The 6000-nt window shown below is 32.2% G+C and overlaps 1 protein-coding gene across 1 annotated transcript in view; it reads left to right on the top strand.

Moving 5' to 3' along the window:
• Positions 1–693: 693 nt before the first annotated feature.
• The window catches only part of LOC137926289 (gamma-interferon-inducible lysosomal thiol reductase-like), a 29990-nt gene continuing 24683 nt past the window's right edge, over positions 694–6000 (top strand). The window contains exon 1 of the mRNA XM_068769888.1: positions 694–783. The gene's annotated coding sequence lies outside the window, so the exon portion shown is untranslated. The remainder of the gene's footprint in view (positions 784–6000) is intronic.

Below are 6000 nucleotides of genomic sequence, written 5' to 3'. Positions count from 1 at the left end.
CAATTCTTTGTATTACGTCGACCTTGGTTTGCTTAGAAACTGCAAACATAGCCTTCTACTATTTGGAATTTGCCAAATGCGAGCAGCACTAGCGCGGTCAACGTGGTGATATTTGAAAGCCTATGCTTTGCAATTTTTTGGTGTCTATACTATAGATAAGAAAAGGACCAATATTTAGCCACTTCCGCACATGCAGTAGTAGTCATGGAAAAAAGTGGGAAGAGCACAAGTTCGATTTTCAGAACCGCCATGACAAACATTAAGTGTAAGTAAAGGACCAATATTTAGCCACTTCCGCACATGCAGTGGTAGTCCTGCAACAAAGTGCACCGCCAGCCAGCGGAAGGGCGGGCGGTGCACTTTGTTGCACGACTACCACTGCATGTGCGGAAGTGGCTAAATATTGGTCCTTTTCTTACTTAGTATGGACTTCCGCAAGGTAACGCCTAATTCCATTAAATATACTATAGATGTCAGATAAGTCTGTAAGATATTTTTGTGTTTATGTGAATTTATATCGCCTGCATACATTAAAACTCTTTATATTATTGAACAAATATAAATAATTATTTGCCCTTACTAAAGTGACACGAATCGTGTCGTAAAGTGTGGTTGCGCCTTAAAAGTCGACGATCGGAGCGACGTCTAACCGCAGACCTCAGTCGCCTACCGGCCCTCGTTTTGTCTATACGTGTTTTTTTTTAATCTGTGCAAAAGTACATTCGCCCGCAACTCAAGGACGTCCATTGTTTGCGATATCGAAAAAAAGCTTCAAACAAAAAGGTAAGCCCGGTTTCTGATCTCGCTTTGAGTTATATGTTTGCGTAATGAATTAAAATCATGTTCGTTTTATTTGCTGTTGAAAACATCGAATGCTTTTCGCTTAGTTAAAGAAAAAAAAATATTTATGACGTTTAACACAATATGGCGGCAATTAAAAGTAATTATTCTTATTCGAATTTTTATATTCTTCACTATATTTATATCGATAAATTATAATCACGGAATATATTTTAATATGTTTAATTATAAATAGATAAGCGTATTATAATACGAGTAAAAAATATACATAATTATTTACATTAATTTTTTTTAAAACAAAATGGCGGCAAATATAATTCCTATGTATCTATAGTTAGTTGTTTTATTACTTTTTGTTATCTTTATTCAGACAATCTAAATGAACTTTAATTAGGAAATATAGTACATATGTAAGAATATTCCGGAAAGTAAACATTTATCAATAGTTATATGTTTCGTTTTTATTAGGGTTTATTAAGAGAAATTTTAATTTACATTATGTATTGATTAATACGTGTAAAGCCTTGAAAGAGGTCAATGTGAAATCTAAAAATCAATGCTTTCATTTATAAAATACTAGCTGATTCCGCAAACGTTATTTTGCGAAAAAAAATTTTAATTAACAAATAAAAAATAAGGATTGATCGTAGACGGGTGAAAATTTAGAGTTGTGTGTATTTTTGTATGCTGTATCACATAAAAAAAATTCCTTAAAAAAATTAAGGGTGAACAACCCTTACCACTTAGGGGTATGAAAAATAGATAGTAGCCGATTCTCAGACCCATTGAATACACATATAAAATTTGGTAAAAATCGGTCGAGCCGTTTCGAAGGAGTACGGTAACTAACATTGTGACATGGAAATTTTATATATCAGATAACGTAATGATAATATAATAGACCGAAACGTTTTTAAAGTAATACTACATATTAAAATTAATTATTGTTTAATATCTTGACTTTGTAGTGAAGTTATTGGCTTGTCGCATTTAAATGGGAAAAAATAAATTAATATAACACATTCTAGAGTGACCATTTTATAAAGGTATGATTGTAAATAGGCGTAAAAGAAAATGAATATCTGTACAAAAAACCTAATGATGAAGTATTTTAGAAAGGCTTAGGGGGTGCATGGCATATAAAGGTTGAGTAACACTGGTTTTACATACCTTATTTTGGTTTAGATTCACGTCAAATGTTTGACAGCTAAGGATAGATGTGTTTATACTCTATGGTCGGTAGATAATATTTTTTTTCTGGCAATTTTTACATTTTTTATATTTACGAATAATAAAACGATAAAATGTAAGTTTTGAGGAGTGAAGAAAAACTATATGTTGGTTATCTATCAAAAATTTTAGCTACATATAGCAGTGAACATATAACAACATATTTGTATATATTCTTTGCATGTATTTAACCTTATTTAGACAAAAAAATCCTTTGTCTATCTCCGCCATTTTTAGCCAGAGAATTATGTTAAAAATTGACAAGGTATATTGAAACTCGTAGATTATATATACACGTAAATATAATATATAAATAATATCTTTATTTCTCTCCACAAACAACAATCACAGCCTGAGTTTGTGAGAGCTGACTCTTGTACTAAGTTTGCACCTGGACTACAAATCATCAGGGCTCGCTTCTTGAATAGTATTTTGATTTTGATAGTACAGTCCAAGAAAATAGTATCAACAAAATTAGGTTTACACACCCAGAGAAATAAGGAAATACACCAATACCTCACTTTGCGTCGTGGTCACGTTCCAAAAAAACACGACGCAAATTGAAACGCCGCAAAGTGAATTAAGATTTTCTATAGCAAACCATGTAAAGATCGAAGTTAGGTTCCAGGGTCACGAAAATACTACTTTTTTATAAAGAAAATTGAACAAAGTAAACATTTTAAAAACAGAAATAATATTACTCTGCCAATAAATAAATTGGAATAATATTTACCTTTTTTGTAAGCAGAAACAACACGTTAAAATTTATATAAATTTATTATTCTCTTTTAAAAAAACCACAACACACACTACATTATACAACGCACTACGTAATTAATACTGAATTCTAAAATTAGCAAAACAAAGTGAAAATAAAACTGTATTCAAATTGCGTTGATTTTTAGTTAGAAAGGGAATCCCCGAGTTTTGATGGCATGGCGCAATTAGAAACAAAAGTGTTGCCATCTTTTTGAGAAAAAAAAAGAAAATTAAAAAAAATTAGACTCGAATCCAAAACAACGCAACCTCGAAAATCTAACGACGCGCAGTGAAAATTAGTACTAATTAAGCAGCGACGCAACTTCGAAGAAAACGCAAAACGAATCGACTCAAAGCGAGGTATTGGTGTATAAATTTCAAGTAGTTATTTCTTTGTAATTACTAAGTGAAAAGTGTCTTGTATGTTATTCACTGTGATGTTATGTCTTATTAATTTATTCCAGAGAATGTAGTGAGTTTTCTGTCTTCACAAATTTTTCGTTTTGCAACCATTCCGTTAGCATATTTACTTTGAAAGTATTTAGAAGATGAATGGAGAACGTTTCATGAATTTTGAACAGATTAGCAACTTAAAAAAACCAAAAAATCTGTTGTTTATAAAAACACACACACACATAACTGTGCCAAGTACTGTATAAGAATTGTAAATAGGTTTAGTGTTAATAACTTTGAGTAATATAACGTGGTTTGGTTTTTATGTCGCTCTGTGAAGCCTACACATATAAAAAAAAACCTGTTATTGCTCTAATAAATTAGTTACGATTTGCAAGTTGAATTTATTCAAGTTACGCTTTACTTTATTGATTTTATTTTACGCATTAACATTATTGAATCATCGGATGCGTGAACAAATTTGTATTTATATACAATCAATTTGTATGAAGCGTTCATTCTTAAATATGTTACATTAATATATTTTTTTGTTTCAATGCGATAGCCCAACAACCTCAGTCACTAAAAATCTGTACGGACAGATAGTAAATAATAATTATATATATATATATATATACATATATATATACATATATATATATATATATATATATATATGTATATATATATATAATATATATATATTAGGGGGATCGTAATGTCGCTTTCTTAAGTTAAATTCACACGACATCTTTAAAGTTTTTATTTCTAATCAACAATATATTCACCTTCGTTATCAACAACCTTTTGCTGTCTAATATACAAAATGCCGGAGCGGTAACAAATCAATCGGTTTTTCTGTAAAATATGTCGACAGAGACGACATTACTTTCCGGTGTACCTAATAGCGGGAATTAGCTGGATGTGGATAGCGGAAACCTCTTATATATATATATATCATACCGCAAAAGTAATAAGTGCTAAAATCGCGTGCAATGTTTCAAGGTCAGCTGTGAAGCTGACAGCAGCCAGCGCGTGACGCGCGCGAGCGATTTAAATCTTTATTGCACCATTACACCACTTCCACAACGATTAATTTGCAAAACGTGGGTATTTCACAAACAGTTGCAATGTAAACTAAATGTTATGTTTGTTTATTTATATTTACATATGAACGTATTGTAAAATGAAGTAATTGTTAAAAGAATTTAATAAAAGGGTAAGTTGTACTTATAACTTTGTTGTCAACAGGTGTTTTGGGTCCCCAATAGCGTCGCGTGTTAGGGATAGTATAGGCATATAAGAATATATTGTTGATAAGAAATAAAAACTTGTTGAAAATGTTGTCGTGTGAATTTAAACATTATAAAGCGACATTACTTTCAACTCCCTCAAGTATGACGCCACAACTTAGTAGAATTATATATGTGTGATCTGTATTGACATTCGAAATTCAAATATGATATCTTAGCCCGAGATAGAATCATTATAAATAAATTAAAAAAAAATAATAAGTTAAAACTTTCTCGCAAGATACAGCCAGGTTCACCGCCAGATACACTTAGGTCAGAGGTCCAGACGGCGCTAAGATAACAGACCTCAACAAGAGTTCAACGTTATCCCACATAAATGTATGTACTAAGTTAATCCTTATTTTAAATACAGGGTGTTCCATTCGACAAGTAGTGGGAAGATCGCAGCTTCCCGCGAGTTCATCTATGTCGTTAGTTCAGCTAGTTCAGAGTTCCCCAAATTTTTTTTGTGTCGTAGACCCCTTGCCATGTTTTTCCGTGTTGGGTAGACCCCCTACTTACCTGATATTGATTTCCTGTAAATTTCTAACTGTAGTGAAGTTTAGTGTTAAAAACTTAAAGTAAAAACACATGTTAATTTATACATTTATTAATTGAATTTAAATTAAAACTACTCAAAATAATATTTTGTATCTGTTATGTAAAATATACGTAACATTAAATAAACAATTTTTTTACTTCATAGGTACTTTTATAAATAATGTAAATGTTTTGATATTATAAGATGGTATGATGTATGTAAATAGGTACTATCAGTGTATGTGTTGAGATCCACTATCGTGGACCCCCATTTTCATTTCATGGACCCCCAAAATTTTTTTTCGCTGACGTAAACCCCTTGCAGGTTGTCATAGACCCCCAGGGGTCGATATAGACCACTTTGGGAATCACTGAGCTAGTTGGCTCGAAAACCTTTCAGCCTCACCGCCATCAGCTGCACGAGCGAAATGCCCCGCCCTCAGACACATCATATGAGCAATTCTTCAAGCTACATTCACATTCTTAAATATGAATGAGCTTTTAAAAAAATGTGATACGAATTTTCAAATGTTATACGATGGAACGTAATACATGTTGTCCCATAAATCAACGTCAGACTAAAAATTCGCTAACTAGAATAAATCTATAAATGATCCGTGTGTTTGCTTGCATAAATAATAAATGTAATATGATAGGAAAGGATAAATCAAATGTCAAATGCAGTACCCGGCGATAAATGTTGCACATCGACTTTCGGAAAGAGACAATCGACTTATTTCGGCTTCGTAGAGCATTATCTTTGTTCCACGCTACCTATATGACGTTTTGTCAGTCGTTGTATTTCTCTACGAAGCCGAAATTAGCCGATTGTCTCTATTCAGATATCGATGTGCAATATTTATCGCCGGTCATTGTACTGCATGAGTTCAATGTATAATTATTGTTAACATATTTAATCTGTATCATAACAAAATGGCGGCGGAACGGGGACATCTTGGCATTACGCGCATGACCTTTGCCGATA

This window comes from Battus philenor, unplaced genomic scaffold (genome assembly GCF_028537555.1).
Source record: "Battus philenor isolate CCGP_79_NKW_IND1 unplaced genomic scaffold, ilBatPhil1.0.hap1 SCAF_29, whole genome shotgun sequence".
In the NCBI taxonomy this organism is placed as follows: Eukaryota; Metazoa; Arthropoda; class Insecta; order Lepidoptera; family Papilionidae; genus Battus; species Battus philenor.
The sequence above is the reverse complement of the archived record's forward strand: the minus strand, read 5'-3'. Positions and strand labels throughout refer to the sequence as shown.